General features: G+C 42.8%; 1 protein-coding gene across 3 annotated transcripts in view; it reads left to right on the top strand.

Moving 5' to 3' along the window:
- The window catches only part of LOC149138115 (HAD-superfamily hydrolase, subfamily IG, 5'-nucleotidase), a 619402-nt gene that overhangs the window by 519856 nt on the left and 72673 nt on the right, over positions 1-26873 (top strand). The window lies entirely within an intron of this gene.

Below are 26873 nucleotides of genomic sequence, written 5' to 3'. Positions count from 1 at the left end.
GCCTGCTCAAGCAAGGTATTTCCCTTGGTGTTTCAGCAGTAGTTTCATCAGCATTCTAGCAGCAGTTTTAGCAGCGTTTTGGAGGACTGTGCAGCACTAGGAGAGGGACACAGTTCTGTTGGGTGGTTGTGCTGGATTGGGGTCTTGCAGGGGGATTTTTACGGGGAGATTGAGTAGGGGTCCAGATCTTGTCTTATTGGAGGATTTTGGCAGGGTTTCAGGCAGTGTTTCTGGCAGAGTTTAGAGGGGTTTCCTTCAGTGGCAGCGCAGGGCATCGAGGAGTTGTGTAGAACCCCATGGGGGTGTTTTTCAGGGGTTGGCCATTCCAGGAAAGCTTTCTGGGTTTTTCTGGGTTTCTTGAGTAGAGCCCGAATCCAAAGTTTCAGCTTTTTCCGAGGAGGGGAGAAGCCCCAAATCATCACTTGTTTCCTAGCAACAGCAGCAGCATCCACGCAGAGAGGCCATTTTTGTCATTCTGAAAGTATTTCTTCACTTGCCTTGTGCAAGTCGAGGTGCCATCTGTCTGTTCACCTCTTGTATTCAGTTTATTGCTCAGTATAATAAAATGGCTTAGCATTTTCTCGTTGCATTTCTCGTGTATCTGCTTATATTTCCGGTTCACATTATTATACGTTGTTCCACTGTTATTTTATCACTTCTGGGCTATTATATCATTTGCACATATTTGGTTGGGATTTTTGCTGGGGTTTGAGGAATATTCCGGGTTAGGGATATTACAATGGTATCAGAGCGTAGATTTGGCTCAGCTTGTGGAGCTAGCAATCTATGACACCAGGGGAAAAACCCTACATTTGTTACAGAGGTAGGAGGTACAAAGACACTGGACGTAGGTTGGAGAATACCTACGGGGAGGGAGACTGTGTTCCTATAGTGGACACTGAACAAGAGGAGCCTGTGGCAGACGCAGAACAGAGAGAGCCAGTAGTGGACGCAGAACAGATGGCCGACGAGGACAGGAAGAGATTTGTGGATATGCTCCTCAAATCAGTGCAGGATCTGTCGAGGCAGATTGAGGTGATGGGGCAGAGATTCACAGCAGTAGAGGCCAGACAGCAAGAGAGCCCACGAGTTTTTCAGATTGGTGAGGGATCAAGTGCATCCCATCACTTGCCAGAGCAGTGTGATATTGCGCAGCAGGTGGCCTCACATGCCCCTACATGCTCTACCATGCCCACTTTCTTAGGAGTAGACATGGGGGCCGTAGCCCAGCAGGAGGCAGACCCCGGACATATGGGTGATTATTTTGCAAAGTACCAAGCCTATGGGCAGGAGTTCAGGGAAGCCCTCTCATTCAGAGATTTTGTTCAGCTCCAGCGGGATAGCAAACCCTGCGACCATCACAAAGGGTACTGACATTACCATGATGGAGATACCCATCGTGCAGTGAGTAGGTTCCACTTGCCTACGTTTGATGGCTCATCAAACAGTTCGGCAAAGTCTTGGGTGGAGAAGCTGGACATTTATTTCCAGCTTAACCAGATGTTGGAGGCAGAGGCCATCAAGGAGGCAACATTGCATTTGGATGGCGAGGCCCAGGATTGGTGGTTTCATGGGATGGTTACAATGGGGCACTCCACAGTGACGACATATGTCGAGTTTACCAGGCGACTGATGGAGCGATTTGATCGGAGGGATCCAGAGCAGCATTTCGTTGAGCTAACGAGGCTCAAACAGACAGGGAGCCCAGAGACCTACATTGCAGATTTCTTGAGGGTCTCCATGATGGTGCCAAACCTATCCACGGCACGGAGGGTCTATATGTATGTTGAGGGGTTAGCAGAGCCACTTCGGGGTTTAGTCCGATCCACTAAACCAGCCACACTCCAGGACGCTATTAGCAGGACCCGGGACTTACAAGATGTCTTACCCAGGACCCGGACACCTTACCCTTAAAGACCAGCTTTTTAGTCTAAGGGGAAGGATGTGAGGATTCCTCCTCCAAAGGGGAATCCAGGACGAGTACAGCTTGACGACAATGCCAGGAGGGAGCTAAAGAAGAAGTTGTTGTGCTTCACCTGTCAAGAGCCATGGGCACCAGGACATAGATGTGCTGCTGGCAAAGCACATTTTATTGAGGTCTTCTCCGAGAGCAGTGGAGAAGGACAAGGAGGATGTGGAGGCAGGAGATAGCCATGTCATACAGGGACCTTTGCCACCTCCACCACCAGTAGCAAGCGGTGCATCTTTTGCACCCACCGGAGGGGCCCTTGCAGCGTTGTGGGGAGTTCCCAAGTATTTGACGCTGCGCATACGAGGGACAGTATGTGGCCAGCGCATATCAGTTTTGGTTGACAGTGGAGCAACCCACAACTTCATCGATGCACAGATGGTTGAGCGAAGAGGTATTTAGACATAGAACTTCGATGGGTTTTCAGTATTGGTCCCAGGAGATCAGACCATGACATGTGCTCATTATGTTCCAGAGCTTTCAGTGACGATGGGCACCTACAGATTGACTGACCACTTTTTCATGATCGATATTCCGAATACCAACATGATACTGGGTGTTTAGTGGCTTATTACTCTAGGGAAGGTCACGACGGATTGGAAGACCCTAGAGATGGAGTGGGATGATGAGAAGACAGGGAGGCATGAGAAGATACGGGGACAACACACATATCCGCCTCAGACTGTGTCGGCTCATCGGATGGAGGCAGTCTTCCGGAAGGGAGACATAGAGTGGGCAGTGGAGCTGCGTGCATCAGAGGCAGGGCCTACAGGGCAGATGGTACATCCAGAGATCCAGTCCATCCTTGATCGGTATGCCATAGTGTTTGGAGAGATTCCACCAGGACAGCCACCGGATCGGGGGTTTGAGCACACTATCGAGCTTGAGCAAGGCATCCAGGCAGTGATCACCACCCCCTATAGGCACCCCAAGGCCTATCGGGATGAGATTGAGCGGGCTATCCAGGAGTTGCTGGCACTTGGGCACATTCGTCCGAGCACGAGTCCTTTTGCTTCTTCTGTGGTGTTGGTGAAGAAGAAGGATGGTACATTGAGGATGTGCATTGACTACAGGGCCCTGAACAAGAAGACCCTAAAAAACAGGTACCCCATACCCAGGATCAATGAGTTGATGGACGAGTTGAGGGGAGCACAATTCTTCTCAAAGATTGATTTGAGATCGAGGTACCATCAGATTCGCTTGAGGGAGCAAGATATTCCCAAGACCGCCTTCAGGTGTCACTATGGGCACTTTGAGTTCTTGGTTATGCCTTTTGGGCTAACCAATGCCCCAGCTACATTTCAGTCCTGCATGAATCACATCTTTCGTAGTCACTTGAAGAAGTTTGTGTTGGTATTCTTTGATGATATTCTCATTTACAGCAGGACTTGGGAGGAGCATCTCCAAAACATTGAGACAGTATTGCGTATCTTACAGGAGCAGCAGTTCTATGCCAAACTCTCCAAGTGTGAGTTTGGGTTGACGGAGATGTTGTATCTGGGACACATCATAGGGGTGGACGGAGTGAGGGTCCACGAGGAGAAGATCAGGGCCATCAGGGAATGGCCAGAGCCGAGAAACGTGACGGAACTTCGAGGATTCATTGGCATTTGCACTTACTACCGGAAGTTCGTCAAAGGTTTCTCATAGCTTGCTGCACCCCTGACATATTTGACGAAGAAGGGGGTATTCAGTTGGTCCAATACAACGCAACGAGCCTTTGACAGGCTCAAGGAGGTTATGAGCAGCTGCCCAGTGCTTGCGTTGCTAGATTTTATGCAGCCTTTTGTTTTGGAGTGTGATGCGTCAGGAGAGGGGATCGGCGCAGTATTGATGCAGGGAGGTCACCCTATAGCCTTTGAGAGCCGGAAGCTCCTTCCGCACGAGAGGTTGTGTCCTATATACAACAAGGAGATGCTGGCCATCATGCATGCATTGGCTAAGTACCGGCAGTATTTGGTGGGCAATAGGTTTAGGGTGAGGACTGATCACAACAGCCTCAAGTTCTTTTTGGAGCAGAAGCAGTTACAGGAGAGGCAGCAGAAGTGGATCAGTAAGATCCAAGCATATGACTTTGACATTGAGTATGTCAAGGGTAAGAACAACGTGGTAGCAGATGCCCTTTCACATAGACTAGCCACGTTGTCTCTTATGAGCTTGGATACAGACTGGAGGGCTCAACTCTTAGTAGAGTACTCAAAGGACAGGTTTGCATGTGAGATTCTAGACGGGCAGGTGGCAGATGACAGGTACAGGGTGATCGATGAGATCATCTATTACAGGGATCGGATCTTCTTGACTGAGGGGTCTCAGCTCAAGAAGAAGATACTCCAGGCATCACATGACTCACCATTGGCAGGCCATCAGGGGTTTACCAAAACCTACAGGGCCATTAGAGAGAGGTTCTCATGGAAGGGCCTCAAGGAGGACGTACTCTAGCATGTCAGGGAGTGCGATGTTTGCCAGAGGAACAAGGGGGAGATGAGCCATCCCGTGGGACTATTGTAGCCTCTTCCCATTTTGGAGGGGAAATAGGAGAGTATTTCGATGGACTTCATCACAGGGTTGCCCATGGTACAGGGCAAGGATTGTATCTTTGTCGTCGTTGATCGACTGACAAAATACGGACATTTCTTTGTCATATCCGCACATTATACAGTAGCACAAGTGGCCGAGTTGTTCTTCAGGGAGATCTTCAGGCTACATGGTCTTCCTAAGACCATCGTCAGTGATAGGGACAGTCGTTTTATGGGCGGGTTTTGGCAAGAGCTTTTTTGATTGGTGGGGACAGAGTTGACACCGAGTACTAGTTATCACCCACAGATGGATGGGCAGACAGAGATAGTTAACAAGTGGTTAGAGGGCTACTTGCGTAACTATGTCAGTGGGCAGCAGCGAGCATGGCTGAGGTGGCTACATCTAGGGGAGTACTACTACAATACTTCACATCACATGTCCATTAGTATGTCACTATTCTATGCTTTATATGGGTATCACCCTTTATCTTTTGCTGACGTGATGTTTGGTGATAACAAGGCTCCCAGAGCCAAGATATGGATCCAAGAGAGTCAGGATATTCTCCGAGCTCTCAAGGATAACATGGCTACAGCACAGAACCAGCAGAAGTTGTATGCCGACAAGGGTCGGGTGGAGAGACAGTTCGAGGTAAGGGACATGGTCTACCTACGGTTACAGCCATACCGACAGTTGTCACTAAAACAGAAGGGGGCTGAGAAGCTTAAGCCCCGCTTTTATGGGCCATACAGGGTGATACGCAGGGTTGGACAGGTTGCATATGAGTTGGTGCTGCCCCAAGGCAGCAAGATTCATAACGTTTTCCATGTATCATGCCTGAAAAAGGCATTGGGGCAGCAGGTAACAGTGATAGATGAGGTACCACCCATGGATGATGAAGGGCATTTGGTAATTGCAGCTGGAGGCTATCATTGATACCAAGGAGAGGCAGCTGCAGAGCAGGATAGTCCGAGAATTCTTAGTGAGGTGGAAGAATTTGCCGGATGAGGATGCCACTTGGGAGAGTGAGAAGATCTTACAGCATCCATCACTTCAGTTGCTTGAGGACAAGCAACATTTTGCCGGGGGAGACTGTAATATTCCTAATTAGCTATGGCTAATTGGAATAGTCAATTTTGTTCAATTTTTGCCTTCTATAGTTATTTGTAAATAAAAAGTGAGGAAGGGGGAACATAACTCACTTTAGAATAAAAAGTCACTTCCTAGGTAGCACAACATTTTAACTTAAAGGGGAGCCAGGGGGGCCAAAGGGGAACGCAGAAATGGAGCCCACGCAAACACATGGAGGGACTGCGCAGGAGGGAAGAACACATGGAAAGAGGGGAATCACGCAGGAGGAGGTGAGCCTAGGGATTCTGAGAGGCAAAGGCTATAAAATAGAGAGGAGTCCCCTCATTTTGGATCATTCAGTTATGTGCATTTTGAGCTAGTCGTTTCGACTTCTGAGCACGCTGGCTGTTTAGCTAGTTTGCAGCATTGTTTAGTGCATTGAATGTCTCCATTCGGAGATCTCACCCTTAGCCCCAGGGGACTTCGAGTGCCTGCTCGGGCAAGGTATTTCCTTTGGTGTTTCAGCAGTAGTTTCATCAGCATTCCAGCAGCAGTTTTAGTAGCGTTTTGGAGGATTGCGCAGCACTGGGAGAGGGACGCAGTTCTGTTGGGTTGTTGTGCTGGATTGGGGTCTTGCAGGTGGATTTTTATGGGGAGATTGAGTAGGGGTCCAACTCTTGTCTTATTGGAAGATTTTGGCAGGGTTTCAGGCAGTGTTTCAGGCAGAGTTTAGATGGGTTTCCTTCAGTGGCAGTGCAGGGCATCGAGGAATTGCGCAGAACCCCAGGGGGGTGTTTTTTGGGGGTCAGCCATTCCAGGAAAGCTTTCTGTGTTTTTCTGGGTTTCTTGAGTAGAGCCCGAATCCAGAGTTTCAACTTTTTCCGAGGAGGGGAGCAGCCCCAAATCATCACTTGTTTCCTAGCAACAGCAGTAGCACAGCAGCAGCATCCACGCAGAGAGGCCATTTTTGTCATTCTGAGAGTATTTCTTCACTTGCCTTGTGCAAGTCGAGGTGCCATCTGTCTGTTCACCTCTTGTACTCAGTTTATTGCTTAGTATAATAAAATGGCTTAGCATTTTCTCGCTGCATTTCTCGTGTATCTGCTTATATTTCCGGTTTACATTATTATATGTTGTTCCACTGTTATGTTATCACTTCTGGGTTATTATATCATTTGCACATATTTGGTTGGGATTTTTGCTGGGGTTTGAGGAATATTCTGGGTCAGGGATATTACACCTTACAAGTTATGTCAACAAGAAATAGACAATTAGATTAACAAGTCCTCAAGTTAAGAACATTGAGATCCTTGATGCCAATGTGTAAGAGAACAAGAGATACTAATATCCAATAAATTCTTGGATTTACTTTAAGCGACCATTCAACAAGATTATTGGATTATGTCATGTGCTTTAGGGAGTGAGCTTATTAGTGCAAGAAATTTGAAACTTTGAAGTTCATACAACTCACAAGTGACAATCAAAGTGTTAGATGCTAGCAATCTTGTTCACAATAGCACATTAAACAAAGTAAGTAAATCCTTTCCACAATGAGCTATTATTATCAATAGAGCATAACCAAGTGTAAACTTTTATGACAGCAATGAACACTTTTAATATGCAAAGAGGAGATGCATATGCATGCAAAATGCAACTTAGTTATGCCACTACCAAACTACTTTGCCAATCACCACACTTTCAATCAATTAGGTTCCTTTAGGATGCCAAGACCACTGTCATATATCAGACTTTAGTATGCCTTCCCAACATAATTGTCAGTCATTGAAATATATGAAATTTCACCCAAACAATGAATGCCCAAATCACACAAGTGACTGGTCTATATGCAAGATGCTTTATTGGTTTATTTTATTCCACTTGGATGATTATTTAACCACTGTTAGGAAATGATCAGAGAGATGTAAGTGAAACAGTGAAGGTTTGAGAGTTAGAATAGACAAACCAGTGAGCCTTTAGGCCTAGTAGAGGACTAGAGAACTTGCCCACAATTTCTCCAATGAAGAGTTTGTTGATTTGGGGCAGAATCGGATGTGCTCTAGGCCTCAAATTTTGCAAGGAGGCTTGGGCACATGTATTCCAAAGAACCCAAAAATCGTTTTGGGAAATTTCACCCAAAGACAATTTTATTAAAATAATTAATATTTTTAATGGAGTTCCTAAGTCTAAACTTAGGAAAATTAAAATCTTAATGGATATTAATCTAATTGTGGGTGTAACTTCTAGAAAAATATGGAGATCAAGTCAAAAAAATCTGAGCCTTTGATTAGGAGTTAATCTAGGCCGTTGGTTACCCAACAGGAAGATATAACAAGGGGCTTGAGGGTCATTTCGAAAACACACCAAGAGAGATCAAGAAATTGATTTTCTGAAGTGAGAAGTCCTCGGGAGGAAAATTGGATTGAGGAGATTTCTTGCAGTTGAGGGCAGGGATAGCTTCCCGAGAGAGATATTTTCTCAGCCAGAGAATCATCAGCAGAGAGAGGCAGGGAGTAATCCAGTAGCCCAGACGCAGAGGTTGATGCAAGGCCACAAAGGGCCACACAGAGGCAGTGCAGAGGGCGAGAGAGAGTCCGAGATTTTGTTGAGGAGAGTCAGTTTCAGAAGCCGGGAGTCGGGGTGTGAGACTAGGAGGGTAAGAGCAGAGACTTCAAGCAACAAATCGATCGGCGGACTGAGTGACGTAGAGCTTAGAGAGGTTGACGCAAAGCCTGCGTGAGGACTATGTAGAGTAGTGTAGGGCCTTCCAGAGGCCATTCATTCAGTATTTGGATCAGCCGAGATTTTCTCAGTGATTGTGTGAGGTAATCTCACAAATCTTTCTGCCAATATTTCTCTTTGTAACTGAATAACCTTGTGACGTATTCAAAGATTTATTCAGAATTTGCTACTGCTTAATAATAATAAACCCTTGAGTTGTTGCACCGGTTTTCCCGCATTGGGTTTTTCCGGGTACATTTGTCCAAAAATAACGGTGTCATGTGTTGTATTTTCTTCCTTGCTCAGTGTCTTGTTTCCGCTTATAATTTACTTTAGTGAAGGCTGCAGTGTATGTATTACGATATTTGCCGTAGGAAATAGCAAGTAATTTGTTTGAAGGAATTTAACAAATAGGAGTAATATCATTAGTTACTATAGTAGGGATTCCAGGTGTAGGAATTTTCACAGAGGCTACCTGCAATCACAAAATGTTAACCCGAATTCTCTGCAAACAACAAGTATTAGCTCAAATATTCAGAGATAACCCACTGTAATGATTGAATGAGGCAGAGCTAGGGGATGGCTAGACGAGAGTGCAACAAGACCTATTAGGCCTACAGCTTAGGAAAAAAGTCCAATGAGGCTTGTGGTCAAGGGCTAAGAGGCCCTAGAGACCTGCGGCAGTAAGGGAAGGCCTCATGGAGGCTCACAGTAGGCCCTCCAAGGGCCACCATCTGGCTAGAAAGGAGGTCAAGGCCTCTCTTGGCCTACGACAAGGAGGGAACAACCCTAAAGGGCTTGCAGCAAGGTGAGGAGGAGGCAACAGAGGGCAGCGGAGGAGGGATAAGGGAACCCAAAGAGTTTAGGTGGGCCGACGGAGGGGAAAGAAGGCAGACAGAGGGAAATGAAGGAGGAAAAGGGTAGGCCGAGGTCTGGAAGAAGGCCTTAAGGCTTGCGGCCAGGGTTGAAAGCCCTAGAGAAGGTTGCCACAAGGCCTATTAGGCCTACGGCTAAGGGGAACAACCCCTGGAAGGATGACGGTAAGGGCAATGGGGCCCACGTCTAAGGTTAGCTTTTTGAATAATTAATTCAAAAATAAATATTAAATAATGAATAATAATTAAATAATTAATTAAGTATTTTAATTATTATTAAGTTATGAAGGGTTATGGTCAAAAGTTGTGACCAATCAACCTCGTGACCAGTCACTGCCTATTTAGGCATACCGTCCAAGGGTTTGTAAATCTTCAATTCAAGTATTCAATTATTAATAAAAATATTACATTTCAGTGTGTAAACCTGCAAGTGATTTCAGTGTTCATGTCTGGCTTCTCAACAATTGTATTAGGGCCCGACAGCCTTCTAGACATTGTTTTCGTTACCTCCCGGTTTCTTCCGCGTTCTACTCATCATGACCATGTCATTCCCCTGCCACACTATCAATACTCCACCTGCGCTGTGCCCTAATCTTGAGTCATCATCCTTATTGTTCTAGTTCTTTCTATGCCTTATCATTGTAAGTAACATAACATCGTCCCTGTTCCCTGTTCCGACAACCTGGCGTTTGATCACCCGGTCTGCTGACCCTATCTCTTCTACCGCCCGTCAATTTTGATTCGAACCAAGTCGTCGACCATCCGTCATGCTGTGTCCATCTCATCGTTGCGACTGGTCAACTGTGCCATCACCTTTTTCACCCGACACTCCAACCAACCGATAGTCCGACCATACCATTGTCATCGTCTTTCACATCGGTTCCTCCCATCGTGTTCCTTTCATTCACATTTTGATATTCCCTCCATTCATATCGTGGATATATATATTAAGTTTCATTATTATATAATTTGTGAAATAAAGTTATATAATAATTGATATATAAATAATAATAATTATATTATAAAGTTAAATTAAAAAAATTATAGTATTTAAAAAAATGGTTCCATCAAGAAAAAGAAAAACAAAATGGGGAATAACAATGACGAAGTCAATTCAAAAAAATTTCAAGAAGAACTCGGTAAAGTACGATGACACCAAGATAATATGGAAAAGAAACTAGCAGAGTTAGGAGAGGGTCAAAATAAGCTACTTGCGACTCAAGAAGGAATGGCAAACGATATTAAAAAAGTAAATAACATTAAGAGAATGTTGCTAGGCATACAAACCTAGTTAATGGTAGGATTTAATCCAATTTTTAATCCTTTAATTACTCAAGAATCAACACAAAGTCCCAAGACTTCGAAAGGCGAATATTTTCAAAATCATGAAATTCCACAGTCGCAAATACACTTCCAAGGAAGTCGGTACTATACAAAATTTCCAGAAAAAGACCACCAATGAATTAAAAGAGAATTTCCTAGCTACGATGGCAAAGATAATAAAGGCGCTATTGTGTGGGTTAATAAAAATGAAGCCATTTTTGAGTCAAACCCGCCAATAGGTGAGCAAGAGAAGATCATGACCGCATCCAATGTTAGTTTTTGGTAGCATCGGATGTGCTCTAGCCATGAAAATTGGTGGAGAGGCTAAGGCACTTGAGTTCTAAAGAACCCAGAAACCGTTTGGTGAAATTCCACCCGGATTGTATTTTATTAAAATAATTAATATTTTTAATGGGGTTCCTAAGTCTAAACTTAGGAAAATTAAAGTGTTAATGGGTATTAATTAAAATATGGGTGAGAATGTTCTATAAAGTGGATCAAGTCAAGATTTAATCTTAGTCGATGATTAGAGACTTAATCCCGACTGTTGAAGTCTCAATGAGAAAATTATAAGGAGGCTTGGGGTTCATTTGAATGATGGAGAGTTGATCAGTCAGTTCGATATTCCTAGGGCAGGGTTTGCTAAGGAATTCAAACAAGTGATCAAGCAGTGAGGATCAAAGGCAGTACTGGAAGGAAGTGATTTCTGGTTCCAGTGAATATACTTCAAAGAAGACAGTGGAGGAGGTTGATGCAAAGGGACAACGTAGCAACTAGAGGAGGTTGACGCAGAGGGACAACACAACTATTGGAGGAGGTTGACACAGAAGTGTTGGGGCATACCAGAGATTAGTGCCAAGAATCATTGTGGGAGATTTGGCAAGGGAAATCTCGATTTCTCAGTAACAGAAGCAGCAGCAGCTAAGGTGACATAGTCTGAGGGAGTCTCCACGCAGAAGCCACGCAGTGACTGCATAGGTCACGTAGAGACTACGCAGTGGGTCATCCAGGAGCTAGGGACAATGCAAGGTGTCAAGATTCAGTGTGTGAGAATTCTCAAATATCTTCTCTGAGTGGATTGCCATTTTTATAAAACTCATTAGATAAACCAAAAAAGTATTAAATGGCATTATAAAATATTAATATTTTTACTCTAATTTATTGATAATAATATTATAATTAAATAATTTTAACCTACCAAATCTAGCCGTTTCTTAATCAATTATGGCTTTGGTCCAATCGAGTCTAATATAGTCATTTTTCCAGTCAAACCTAACCTTTTGGAAGATCTGCCATCCCTATTTAACATGTAGCCATGATCTGATTTTTTCAACTTGTCCTGACGATGAACCACACTCGTTGGTTCGAAACGTGTCGACAAAGATCTTATAATGTGATTTTTCCAAAAATATTTTTAAAAACTCAAATTATGGATCACAGAAGCTTAAATTCAAGCATCCAGATTGGATTTAGAAATTCACTACCATTAATAGAAACCCTCAGATATGTTGCACTGGTTTTCCCGCATTGGGTTTTTCCAGGGAAGATTGTCCAAAAACAAGTGTGTCAATGTGATTGTTCATATGTTGGTGTTTCTCTTGCCTTTTAATTTTCAACTCTTAATTTGTGAAGTTTGCAGCTAAATTTATTTTGATATTCATTGAAGCATTGGTGAATAACTTATTATTGAAAAAAGTAGGAGAAATAAATCAATTACTGTAGCGAAATTTTAAAATGGTATCAAAGCAAGGTTCAGGCAAGATGGAAGCAAAGAAAAAGAGCATGGAGAATAGTAGGGATTAGAATATTTCCGAATTAGCTTCCAGACTGGAAGAGGAATTTGCTTGCTTATCTAGTTATTCATCAACCGAGGATTGGTACATTGATAGCGCGACTTCAGCTGATATGACTGGAGAACAAGAATATTTCTCGAGCTATTAGGAGGAACAGATGAACTTCCAAATCACAATGGGTAATAGGATGAAAAGCACCCCTGTAGGAAAGGGAACTATTACATTCCAGACAACAGCAGGAGATAATCTTCAGCCCACTAACGTACTACATGTGCTAGGTATAGGAATGAATTTGATTTTTGTATCTCAATTACAAGATAAAGTGTTGAAATTGGTAACTAGGGCCAAACTCCATGTGGATCATCTTATTTATGGCAACTGATATTTTTTTTGGATTCCTCTCTCCGAGAGGTGTAGAATTGATCTAAATATCATTCGATTCTGACATGTATATATGGAGATATGAATTTATTCATATTATTGACAATTTCTCAAAGTCGGCCAGCAAGCAAATTACCCCAACTTATCCTCAACGTTGCGTTATAAATAGAGGTGACCTCAAGTCATTTGTGACACACATCTCTCATGATCTCTCTCCACTCGTTTGGGTTTGGTGGCAAGAGAGGTCAAGTGGGAGACCTAGCTGCAGTTGAAGAAGGTGCCCTAGTTGTTGTCCTAAAGGAGATCAAGCCACAGTCATGGAGGAGACTTATACACAGTCCAAGGGAAGGATCTAGCTGTAGTCATCTAAGGACCTAGCCGTTGTCATATTGAAGCCTAGCCGCAGTCTTGTGAGGAGGTCTGGCCGCAGTTAAAAAGGAGACCTATTAGCTGTCAAGAGGAGCACCAATACGTAGTATAAAGAAGCCCTTAATCTGTTGTCTAAAGGTGGCCCTAATCCGCTGACTAAAGGAGGCCCTAACTGCAGTTAAGAAAGGCCTAATACGCAGTCAAGGGAGACATCTAATACGCAGCCAAGGAGAGACCCTAACGCAGCTAATTGAAGCCTGTTGACAGTGTGAAGAAGACTAGATGGACAACGTGGAAATCTTTGTGTGCTGTAGGTGACAGTGTGGCAAATAAGGCAGCCTTAAGGCTTGAATTAAAGGGCTGTTAGCAAGGCTGGAAGTTACAGTCATAAGGAGAAGCATTGCATTGGAAAAGTTTGCCTTCAAGACAACATAGGGCAGAATAGGTTATGCGTTTGGGTGCTGCTAAGAGTAGACAACTAGGCTGAGATCTTCAGGAAGAAAGTGTTTCCTTTTGAATATCATTTGGGCGGGCCGAAAGCTACAACTATTGTGCTAGGCGACATACCATAGCACACAACTAGAGGTTAAGTTAAGGGTTATCAAGGGTGGACAACACCTTTAGAAGGTAGTGTAGCATGAGAGAAGGATCTCCAAGGTATACTACAGTCCTAAAAGGACTTGTCTCCTGACTGTGTGGTGGAACTACTGCTACAGGACTTGCCATAACCTATAATGCAACAAACCTCAGTGCTAACATGTTGCAACAAGGGCTACTAGATTGATGAACTCAAAGGATATGCTACAGGACTCTTAATGACTGATTGAAGACTGTCATGAGAATTTAGGGCTACATCTTTGAACTGTCATCATTAGTAGAATGATGGACTTTCTATTGTTGTCATAAAATCTTAGATTCATATATTTGTACTATCTCTCTATCTGCTAAACTATTGAATAATATAAGAAGAATTGATCAAGGGTTTCCCCACATTGAGGTTTGTCCCTGGTTGGTGCCACATCTTGTGTCCTCTTGTCTTGGATTGTCTTCTATTATTTATCTTTATGTTCTATCTGCATCTTACTATCATGCTGATGTGATTGCTAATCTGGATATTGATTTTGAGCTAATAAGAAAATTGAAGTGAATTTCTTTATGCTTAGAACATACCAAAAATTAACATAAAGGATATGATGTGTACTTCATCGGTAACAGAGTATATGTCAAGCATCCTAAGTGGAAAAGGAGGGCTCAGATTGGAACTCAAAGCAACAGGTTATACAAGTTGCAACATGAGTTTCCTATGGCACTGATAAGCAATAATGTCAATGGAGAAAAAGACTTAAATGCACTGTGGCATAGAAGGATGGGACACTTACATCATGGGGCACTAAGGATTCTCAAGGACACTGTTACGGGGGTTCCGGTGCTTACTATCAAGCATGATAATACATGTATAGGTTGTGTACTAGGAAAGTACGCCAAAACAACTTATTCCAGAAGCAATAATAGAGCTAAGAGTGTATTGGGCTTAATACACTCAGACATCTATGGTCCAATGTCTACAAGAGCCATCAGTGGTGTTGAGTATTTTGTCACCTTCATAGATGACCATTCTAGGAAAACTTGGATTTATTTCTTAAGAACCAAGGATGAGGTCTTTGATCGGTTTAAGGAGTTTAAGGCTCTAGTGGAAAACCTGACAAGAAGGAAGATCAAAATATTGCGCTCAAACAATGGCAGAGAATACACAGATAAAGACTTCACAGATTTCTGTGCAAGAGAAGGGATCAAAAGAGAATGGACAACACCTTATAATCCAGAGCATAATGGAGTCACAGAAAGGAAGAACAGAACTATTGTTGGAGCAGCAAAGGCGATGTTATATGATCAAAATCTACCCAAGTTTTTATGGGTAGAAGCATGCAACATGGTTGTATACATTCAGAACAGGACTCCTCACAGGGCTTTAGGAAAGAAGACGCCAAAGGGTGTTTTCACGGAAAAGAAGCCAGAAATGAGTCACCTCAAGATATTCAGAAGTGTGGCTTATTTTCATATTCCAGAAGAGAAGTGGAGCAAGTTGGAGCAGATTGCCAAAGTTGGATATCTCGTGGGTTACAGTGAGACTTCAAAGGTGTACCGTATCTACATTCCAAGCAGTAGGAAGATTGTAGTAAGGCGGGATGTAAAGTTCATGGAAGATAGAGCTTTTAGGAAATCTCGAGAGATGCCATTTGAAGAACAGGCTGAGGATGCTCCACTGGTCTAGTAATAGGGATCAGATTTGGCAGGAAGACAAGTATCTGGTTTGAGCATTGTAACTAGTACTAGTATCTCCTCAAGAGAAGAGGACCCAGGAGTGTCATAGTAGGTGCAACAATAGGAAGAGGAACAAATGGGACCTCCCACCACCAGTGGAAGGACTAGCCGAGAGTTACGACAAACTCTGAGGGACGCAGAGGAATTCGTTGGAGCTCCTAGAGCCAAGGAAAGGAAGCGTAGGCAACCTAATAGTTACCAATCATTGGTAGCTCAGGTCGAAGAACTTCCTAGTTTTCCTGAAGTCATACAGCACCAGGTATGGGTGGATGCCATGGTAGAATAGTACAGTTCCATCATGACAAATGATGTCTGGGAAATTGTACCAAGACCAAAGAACAAATCAGTTGTGGGTTCAAGATGGATCTACAAGATCAAGTATGCTACAGATGATAGCATAGACAAGTATAAGGCTAGGTTCGTCTCAAAAGGATATGCTCAAAAGAAAGGAATAGACTATGAAGAAACCTTTGCCCCAGTAGCTCTGTATACCTCTATCAGATCCATTATATCCCTTGCACCACAGATGAGATGGGAGATTCACCAAATGGATGTCAAGGCAGCGTTCTTGAATGGGGTGATAGAAGAAGAGGTATATATTGAACAACCAGAAGGTTTCGAAACACATGAAAAGAGAACTCGTGTGTAGACTGAAGAAAGCCTTGTATGATTTGAAACAAGCACCCAGAGCTTGGTATAGTCGAATTGATAGCTACTTACAGCAGTTGAGATTCCTCAAGAGCAATGCTGATCCCAATCTTTATTATCTGTTGGTAGAAGGTGAGCCATTAATTTTGGTATTATATGTGGATGATCTATTTTTAACAAGATCATCCAGATTCATAGAGGATTGCAAAAAGAACCTGGAAACAAATTTTGACGTGAAGGATTTGGGGCTAATTCACTACTTTTTGGGATTGGAAGTTTGGCAGCAGGATGGTGAGATCTTCCTTGGCCAAGGTAGATATGTGTCAGAAATTCTAAAAAGATTCAGAATGCAGGATTGTCGACCTATGGCTATGCCTATGATTACCAATTGGAAGAAAATAGATGCTTCCAGAGACAAGGAAGTGGACCCCACCTTATATAGACAGCTAGCTCATTGGGTTGCTTATGTATCTAGTCAACACCCGGCCAGACATATGTTATGCTGTCAACACCCTTAGTCAGTTCATGGTGGAACCAAAAAGGGCGCACTAGGCAGTAATAAAGCACATTATCAGGTATGTGCGGGGAACAGTCAATTTTGGATTAAGATACACCAAGAGCGATGATATCAAATTGAGTGGATTCACTGATCTAAATTGAGATGGAAGAACAAAGTTTGTTTAATTTCGGGAACAGATGGGTATGTTGGAAAATCACTTTCAATCAGTGTGGAAAAAGTCCCGATAAAATCGGGATTTATTCCCCAAAACGCGATTTTTTCAAGAAAAGGATTAAATCGGCCGATTTTTTGCCGACTTTTTAAGAAACGAAAAAATCGGGATTAAATCGAAAAAGTCGGGATTAAATCGGGACTTTTTCCAAAAAATCGTGGTAGTTTCTTTAATGATTTTTTTTTCTTTGAAAAAATCGGGATTTTATTGAAAAAATCGGGATTTTATTGAAAAAGTCGGGATTTTATTGAAAAAGTCCGGATTTTTTAAAAAATGAATATTTTTGTATTTTTTTAATTTTGCCGACTTTTTGCCGACTTTTTCGAAAAACTCCCGACTTTGCCGAGTTTTTCAACTTTTGGACCCTTGCCGAATTAATCCCGACTTCGACTTTTTCCACATTGCTTTCAATAGCATGATGCAACATTTGAGAGGGATATGTAGTATAGATGCAGCAGTGGTAGTGGCAATGTCATGCGCAGCAGTACAGTGGCAGTGGCAGTGTCATGGGAAGCAATACAGTAGCAGCAACAACACAATGTTGGTGGCAGCAACAGTGCAGAAAGGGGATGCTTCAAAGATAGAGCAGCATGCAGTTGAACATTGTTGCTAGAGTGCTTTCCTCGCTAAGGGGGAGTGTTAGTTTTTGGTAGCATCGAATGTGCTCTAGCCATAAAAATTGGTGGAGAGGCTAAGGCACATGAGTTCTAAAGAACCCAGAAACCGTTTGGTGAAATTCCACCCGAATTGTATTTTATTAAAATAATTAATATTTTTAATGGGGTTCCTATGTCTAAACTTGGGAAAATTAAAGTATTAATGGGTATTAATTAAAATATGGGTGAGAATGTTCTATAAACAGATCAATTCAAGATTTAATCTTAGTCATTGATTAGAGACTTAATCTCGACCGTTGAAGTCTCAACGAGAAAAGTATAAGAAGGAGGCTTGGGGTTCATTTGAATGATGGAGAGTTGATTAGTCAGTTTGATATTCCTAGGGCAGGGTTTGCTAAGGAATTCGAACAAGTGATCAAGCAGTGAGGATCAGAGGCAGTACTGGAAGGAAGTGATTTCCACTTCCAGTGAAAATACTTCAAAGAAGACAATGGAGGAGGTTGACACAAAGGGACAACACAACAACTGGAGGAGGTTGACACAAAGGGACAACGTAACAACTGGAGGAGGTTGAAGCAGAAGTGTTGGGGGATAGCAGAGATCATTGCCAGGAATCATTGTGGGAGATTTGGCAGGGGAAATCTCGATTTCTCAGCAGCAGAAGCAGCAGCAACCAAGGTGACGTAGTCAGAGGGAGTCTCCATGCAATGACTGTGTAGGATCATGCAGAGACTGCATAGTGGGTCATCCAAGAGCTGGGGACAGTGCAAGATCTCCAGATTCAGTGTGAGATAATTCTCAGATATCTTCTCTAAGTAGATTGCCATTTTATCTGAGGCATCCAGATTGTATTCAGAAATTTACTGCCATTAATAGAAACCCTCAGATTTGTTGCACCGGTTTTCCCACATTGGGTTTTTCTAGGGAAGATTGTCCAAAAACAAGTGTGTTAGTGTAATTGTTCATATGCTGGTGTTTCTCTTGCCTTTTAATTTTCAGTTCTTAATTTGTGAAGTCTGCAGTGGAATTTATTTTGATATTTACTAAAGCATTGGTGAATAACTTATTATTGAAAAAAGTAGGAGAAATAAATCAATTACTGTAGCGAAATTTTCACATCCAACAACTTGGAAGTTGAAGCATATGATTGGTTCTTATTGTGGTCCAACAAATTTGAAGCTTGTTCATTCCTTCGAAAAAAATTTGTCAATGTCCTGCTAAAAAGGTTTCATGATGAAGACGAAGATGATATTTACGAAAAATTCGTTCATCTCAAGCAAAAAGGGTTTGTAAACGAATACACCCATGAATGGGAAGTATTAGATGTAAGACAAAAAGGATTTTCTGATGAAGAACTACTAAAAATGTATAGATGTGGACTTAAGGAATATATCCGAGCATAATTGAAGTTGTACAAGCCCAAAACCATTGAAGAAGCCAGACATGCAACAATAATTATTGAGCGAAAATATAAATTCCATAAAACACCATATGCCAGTAATGAAAAGTCAAGTAATTACTCAAAAGGGAAGTCAAGTAAGTCTTCTTTAGAAAAGACTAGAAAGTACATTCCACCCCCGTTACGAGAAGGAGGAAACCAACAGTCAAGTTCTGAGAAGAAAAGAGATGGCAAATGTTGGAAGTGTGGAGATAAATATTCGCCAGGACACAAGTGCAACACACAAAAACTCTACAATTGCGAAGTAGAACAAGAAGAGGAATCTTCAGATAGTGACTCAGATGAAGAAACTAACGAAGAAAATGAGACTCCTAGTCTAGGTTCCGAAGAAGAATACATGCCAAGAATCTCCCTAGCCACAATCACAGGAATAGCACAACCACAAACCCTAAAGTTGAAGGGTCATATTAAGAAGGAAAATGTCATTGTACTAATAGACACAAGAAGCACCCACAATTTTATAGATGTTAATGTAGCAAAGAGGCTAAATCTATTTGCATATCCTGTAATAGATATAAAGGTTATGGTGGCAGATGGTAAAATAATAGATGGAGTGGGGAAGTGCCACAAGGTTAAATTGCAACTAAGCGATTACGAAATGGAGTCTAGCTTTTACACAGTTCCCTTGGGAGGTGTAGATGCCGTCTTGGGAATACAATGGTTACAAACTCTAGGAACATATTCTGCAAATCACCAGAAGCAGTTTATCAAGTTTAAATGGGCTGGAAGGAAATACAAATTGTTTGGTTTCCAAGCTCCTCCTACTTAGATCATCTCCACACAACAAATGAAGAAGCTTATTCGAAAGGGGGCTCCAATATTCATCACACAATGTCAACAATTAGAATTGTTATCTACAGAAGGAACTCAACAACAACCCGAGGGCACTCCCTAAAGATTGACTTGCGTGGCCTAGAAGATCTCCTCTTTGGAACTGCGCTGTAGGTTCATCTGAACCTCCTTTGAAAGCCGCAACTTTTGGTGGTGGAATGAAGTCAATCCGACGAACGGTTTGCAAGATATCGACTGCCCTAGTTTGAAGCCGGAAACTGCTGAAACTGAAGCTGCAACTGCAGAAGTAAAGATTGACTTGCGTGGCCTAGAAGATCTCCTCTTTAGAACTGCGCTGTAGGTTCATCTGAACCTCCTTTGAAAGCCGCAACTTTTGGTGGTGGAATGAAGTCAATCCGACGAACGGTTTGCAAGATATCAACTGCCCTAGTTTGAAGCCGGAAACTGCTGAAACTGAAGCTGCAACTGCAGAAGTAAAGATTGACTTGCGTGGCCTAGAAGATCTCCTCATCTGAATTGCGCTGTAGGTTCATCTGAACCTCCTTTGAAAGCCGCAACTTTTGGTGGTGGAATGAAGTCAATCCGACTGTCGGTTTGTGAGATATGGTCTGCCCTAGTTTGATAATGAAGCCGCTAATGCTGATGCTACTAATCTAGGGTTTGCTACCGCTGATATGAATCAGATTTATTGTACTATTTCTCTCTGCTGAATTATTGAAGATAAAAGAAGATTTGATCAAAGGGTTTCCCCACACATTATGGGGTTTGTCCCTGGCTAGCCGCCACATCTTGTGTCTCTTGTCTTGGCTTGTTTTCTGTCGATCGTTTAATGTTCTATCTGCACTTTACTTTATGTACATGTGATTGCTAATCGGTGGAATATAATAAGAAAAAGAAGTAAACTGTTATAAGCATAGAACATACCATAACTTAACATGGTATCAGAGCTGAGGTGAAGACAAAGCCCGAGCAAGAGCAAGAGCAATCATTGAAGAGAAGATTGGCAAGGCTATCCTAAAAGAACTATGGGGTCCTCAACACTCTTTCCTGCCGAAGACAAGCTCCGTGAGAAAGCTGACTATCACGGATGAAAGATGTCTATCGATCTAACCCTTGAAGATCAAGAAGTGCTGGACCATGTAAGAGGCAATATTGTTGAGCCTTCATCAAATGCATCTGCTGCTGCCTGGAACAAATGGAAAAATGGAGAAGTCAAAACAAAGAAGATCATCCGGGACTCTATCGACAAGCGCTTGGTGGCCTACATCTCTGATCTAGACACCTCCAAGGAAATATACGACAGACTGGTGAGTTTATTTAAAGTTAATGATGCAAATCAAGTTTTGTTTTTTAGAAATAAGCTGAGGGAAATCAAGAAGGGTAAAGATGAAAGTATGCAAGCATACTTCTTAAGAATCACCGAGATCAAGAACGATCTCCTATCTATTGGGGAAACTATTACTGACAGAGAAATGGCACTCACAACTCTTGAAGGATTACCATCTGAATGGTATGTGTTCAGGACTACTCTTCTGAACTATAATGTAATTCCTGGTTTCGAGGAATTAATGGCTAGATGCATTCAAGAAGAAACAAGGGAAGAAGTGTAAGAAATGCCCATGCCTAAAGGTCCTCCTGCTGCCTTTTCTTTTCATGCAAAGAAAAGAAATAATTCCGGGACTAAATCAAAAGGAAAGGCTGGACCTAAGGCTAGAAGAAAATGACGATGTTACATTTGCGGTAAAGCAAGTCACTATGCAAGGGAGTGCCCTGATAGAAAGGACTCACTCTAGGACGATGATCAAAATCCCTCTGATGGCAATCAAAGGAATGACAAATTCAACAGCAAAGGTAAGAGGAGAGCTGGGAATCAAGGAAGAGGACAAGCATTCAAGAAGGCCAGAAATTCCAAGATGTATTAAATGCACCTGACCTCAAAAGGAACCTAGTGTCCATCTCGGGAACGGAAGACAAAGGCTACAAGGTAACCTTCAGCGATGGCAAGGTATGTATATGGAAAAATAATGTTAAAGATGCCTTTACTCTTGGGTTTAGTGTTGATTCATTATATCAGGACGATGGAAGTCTGCTAGGTGTCATGTCTTATGACACATCTCTTCAGTCCGAACTTTGGCATCGGAGGTTTGCCCACCTTCATTATAAAGCTATACTCGGTGTAAGACAAATGGTGATAGGGATGCCCGAATTCTAAATAGAAAATGAAGGTGTATGTCCAGGATGTGCTGAAGGAAAGCTCAAAAGGGGACCATTCCCCTCAAGCCAAAGCAAGACCTCTGATATATTACAATTGGTTCACTCAGGCATACCTGAGGTTGGCATTAAGAGGGAGACTACTACACCACATACTCCTGAGCAGAATGGTGTGGTGGGAAGGAAGAACCGCACGATGATGGAAGCTGTCTGGGCCATGCTACATGATCAAAGACTTCTGATGTTTCTATGGGCTGAAACTACAATCACTGTAGTATGTGTACAAAATTGATGCCCTCACCTGATGTTTCTCATTTTAAAATTTTTGGAAGCCCTGTATACTTTCATGTGATGAAAGAGAAAAGAAATAAATTGGGAGCATCTGGAAAGAAGGGAATTTTCGTGGGCTATGGTAAAAATACTAAAGGCTATAGAATCTATGTAGCCGATCAAAGGGCAGTCATAATTAGTCATGATGTCATCTTTGACAAAGATATGGCTCTCAGCAAGGTGATCAATCTTCCGACTTTGAGGAGCTCTCAAGAAGTCGACACCAGGGAACCAAAAGAAAAGGATGATGAATCAATGCCTGATGTAGAAGAACCCATGGATCCGATTGATCCTCCTCCATATGAGCCTTCCTCTTCTAGGAAGAGGCCTTCATGGCTTAAGGGGTTACTTGATGATGCTGAAGGACATGCTGCACCCTGGGGAACCTTCCGTCAAAGTAAGAAACTTAATAGGTATCAAGGATACCTGACCATCATGAGCACGATCATACAAAATGAGCCTTCGTCATTCTCAGATGCCGTCAAGCATCAAGTATGGAAGGATGCTATGACCGAAGAATATGAGTCTATCATAAAGAATGATGTTTGAGAAGTAGTTCCCAGACCCCAGGACAAGACTGTTGTTACTTCCAAATGGCTTTACAAGATAAAGCATGCAGCAGACGGAAGCACGGAAAAGTATAAGGCTCGTTTTGTTGCTCGAGGTTTCTCCCGAAAGGAAGGTATAGACTATGATGATACATTTGCACCTGTTGCCAGATATACGACCATCCGCTCGACCATAGCCCTTGCCGCTTCACAAGGATGGAACCTACATCAGATGGATGTCAAGACTGCGTTCTTGCATGGCTCGATCAAAGAAGAGGTCTACGTGGAGCAACCCGAAGGATTTGAGATTTATGATCGAAAATCTCATGTATGCAGGTTGAAGAAAGCTCTCTATGGGCTGAAGCAAGCACCCCGAGCATGGTATGAGAGGATCGATAGCTACTTGATGAAGCTGGGATTCACTAGGAGTGAAGCCGATCCTAACCTTTACTTTAAGGTTGAAGATGACAAGCCTCTCATACTGGTGTTGTATGTGGATGACCTCTTTCTATCAGGTGCAGACCCTCTCATTCACAAATGTAAGAGGGCGCTGGCCTCTGAATTTGAAATGAAAGACCTAGGACTGATGCACTACTTCCTAGGACTTGAAGTATGGCAGAAGCCAAGGGAAATTTTCTTATCTCAAGGGAAATATGTGGTAAAGATATTGGAAAGATTTGGTATGATGGACTGCAAGCCTGTGACTACCTCGAGGATCTTAACTTTTAGAAGTTATATGGTAGTGATGTCGGACCAGATTTGGGAAATGCCTCTGAGTTTCATAAACTCATTCACATTGATGTTCTTGGTGAACCTCCGTCCGAACATATTTTTTTGCAGTTAGCATTGTGAGCTCATATTTGGTTGAGCCTCACTGGATTGATGCCAGGAATCTTCTGAGATGTCTTCAGGACACAATCTCTCATGGATTAAGATACACTGCCGGAGATGTGAGACTACTTGGATATACTGATGTTGATTGGGCAGACAGTGTGGTGGACCGTAAGAGCACTTCCGGCTGCTGTTTCACCTTGGGATCTGCTTCGATATCCTGGATGAGCAGGAAGCAGAAGTCGGTGGCTTTGAGCACCGCCGAAGCAGGATATATTGTTGCTAGCATAACCTCGTGTGAGGTAGTCTGGTTGCGAAAGCTCTTCAAAGAGCTGTTTGGATTTACATTGGATACCATTGTGATTCTCTATAACAACCAGAGGTGGGATTCGATTATTGAGGAATCCCGTATTCGTCGATTGCTCCAGCAGATAAACATCATCTTGGATATGGTAAGTTGATGAGCAAGGAGGCTCCATCGCATTAAGATGATGTATAGGTTGATACACCTTGTCAAAGCCCCGAGGAAAGATCTAATCTGTGATTTTCCCAAACGACTTGGAGTCGGTAAGAAACCCTTGTACAAGGGTCCTGCATGTTGCATACATTGAGCTCTGGGAGCTCTGAGGGCTTGCGGTTATTACTGGAGCAACATACGACCACAGGGTGACTCACCCTCCCCTGGTGGTGCACACTGGAACAAGATGATTCGCTCTCTTGTGGGACAAGATGATTCGCTCTCTTGTGGAACAGGATGATTCGCTCTCCTGTGTAGCAGGATTGATGTGTTCTCCTGTGAGGCCTGGATTGATGTGTTCTCCATGGCGATTGTAGCAGGATTGATGTGTTCTCCTGTGAGGCCTGGATTGATGTGTTCTCCATGGCGATTGTAGCAGGATTGATGTGTTCTCCTGTGAGGCCTGGATTGATGTGTTCTCCATGGCGATTGTAGCAGGATTGATGTGTTCTCCTGTGAGGCCTGGATTGATGTGTTCTCCATGGCGGCCTGGATTGATGTGTTCTCCATGGCAATTGTAGCAGGATTGATGTGTTCTCCTGTGAGGCCTGGATTGATGTGTTCTCCATGGCAATTGTAGCAGGATTGATGTGTTCTCCTGTGAGGACAGGATTGATTAGTTCTCCTGTCGAGGCATCCTACCCATGCAGTCTGGGACTCATGGGAAGTACCTCTCATCTGATCAATGAGCAAGGAAATGAAGTTAGGGACCATAGTAGTACTGATGGACGCATCGTTGTAACTACCGTACTCCCTACGCTAGGATGACCTCCATTGATCTGGGATCAATGATACTGGTCTGGGACCAGTGGTAGGAGTTGTACCATACTATGACGCTGACTTCGGGTCAGTTGAGACTGGTCTGGGATCAATGGTACATACTCTGAGACTGACTTTGAGTCAGTGGAGGATGATATTGGTCTGGGACCATTGGAGTTGTACTCACTATGACGCTGACTTTGGGTTGGTTGAGACTGGTCTGGGACCAGTGGTACATACTCTGAGACTGACTTTGAGTCAGTATGATACATCCTCGATCATTTCTTCTTCTTCATAATTCGGACAAAAGCAGAGTAGAACAGAACAATGCAAGAGTAGAGCAGAACAGAACAAAACAGTACAGATCAGTGCAGGGTAGAACAAGACAAAGCAGAACAGGCAAAATAGAGCAGAGCAGGGCAAGGGTCAGGCTGTACAAGGCAGTGCATTTGATGGATGAGTAGTAACGACCGATAGACAAATTGCAGATGAAGTTCTCCATGGTTGAGAGGGAGTGTTAAAATTGGCAACCAGGGCAAAACTTCATGTGGGTCATCTTATTCATGGCTAATAATATTTTTATTAGATTCCTCTCGTCGAGAGGTGTAGGATTGATATAAATATCATCCAATTCCGATAAGTATTGATGGAGATATGAATTTATTTTGATTATGGAATTATTATCAAGCCGACCTACAACTCATGTAGGCTCAGAAGCCCAACAGTCGCATCTATTCACCCACCAACGTTGTGTATAAATATAAGAGGACTTTTCCTCATTTGGACTCACTCATCTCATCACATCTCTCTCTACTGCGCAGATATGAGTCTCTTCTCTACTGCGCTGAAATGGGTCTCTCTCTCTCACACATGTGAAGCCGGAAGCTGTTGAATTTGAAGCTGCAAGTGCAGAAGTAAAGATTGACTTGCGTGGCCTAGAAGATCTCCTCTTTGGAACTGCGCTGTAGGTTCATCTGAACCTCCTTTGAAAGCCGCAACTTTTGGTGGTGGAATGAAGTCAATCCGACGAACGGTTTGCAAGATATCGACTGCCCTAGTTTGAAGCCGGAAACTGCTGAAACTGAAGCTGCAACTGCAGAAGTAAAGATTGACTTGCGTGGCCTAGAAGATCTCCTCTTTGGAACTGCGCTGTAGGTTCATCTGAACCTCCTTTGAAAGCCGCAACTTTTGGTGGTGGAATGAAGTCAATCCGACGAATGGTTTGCAAGATATCGACTGCCCTAGTTTGAAGCCGGAAACTGCTGAAACTGAAGCTGCAACTGCAGAAGTAAAGATTGACTTGCGTGGCCTAGAAGATCTCCTCATCTGAACTGCGTTGTAGGTTCATCTGAACCTCCTTTGAAAGCCGCAACTTTTGGTGGTGGAATGAAGTCAATCCGACTGTCGGTTTGTGAGATATGGTCTGCCCTAGTTTGATAATGAAGCCGCTAATGCTGATGCTACTGATCTAGGGTTTGCTACTGCTGATATGAATCAGATTTATTGTACTATTTATCTCTGCTGAATTATTGAAGATAAAAGAAGATTTGATCAAAGGGTTTCCCCACACATTGTGGGGTTTGTCCCTGGCTAGCCGCCACATCTTGTGTCTCTTGTCTTGGCTTGTTTTCTGTCGATCGTTTAATGTTTTATCTGCACTTTACTTTATGTACATGTGATTGCTAATCGGTGGAATATAATAAGAAAAAGAAGTAAGCTGTTATAAGCATAGAACATACCATAACTTAACAGGTCACAACCTTGATCTAGAAATATAACAAGGTATTTCAAGAGCTGCCTATGATATTACCTCCAGAAAGGAAGATAGAACATATCATTGAAGTCAAACTAGATGCAGCACCCGTGAATGTCAAGTTGTATCACTATCCTCATCATCACAAAACAGAGATAGAAAGGTTAATCCAAGACCTGCTAAGGTGTGGAGTCATTACAAAAAATCCTGGCTTTTAAAAAAATCTGACAGATCCGTATCCGTATCCGTATCCGCATCCAAATCCTGGAACTTAGGAAATTAATCTCTATAATTATTTTTTGACTCAAAATTAATTATTTTTTGGCTTAGGATTTTTATTTA

This window comes from Pinus tabuliformis, chromosome X (assembly GCF_031772625.1).
Source record: "Pinus tabuliformis cultivar Carrire ecotype Pingquan chromosome X, CPIR1, whole genome shotgun sequence".
Lineage (NCBI taxonomy): Eukaryota > Viridiplantae > Streptophyta > Pinopsida > Pinales > Pinaceae > Pinus > Pinus tabuliformis.
Note: the sequence above shows the minus strand (reverse complement) of the source record. Positions and strands in the feature narration are given on the sequence as shown.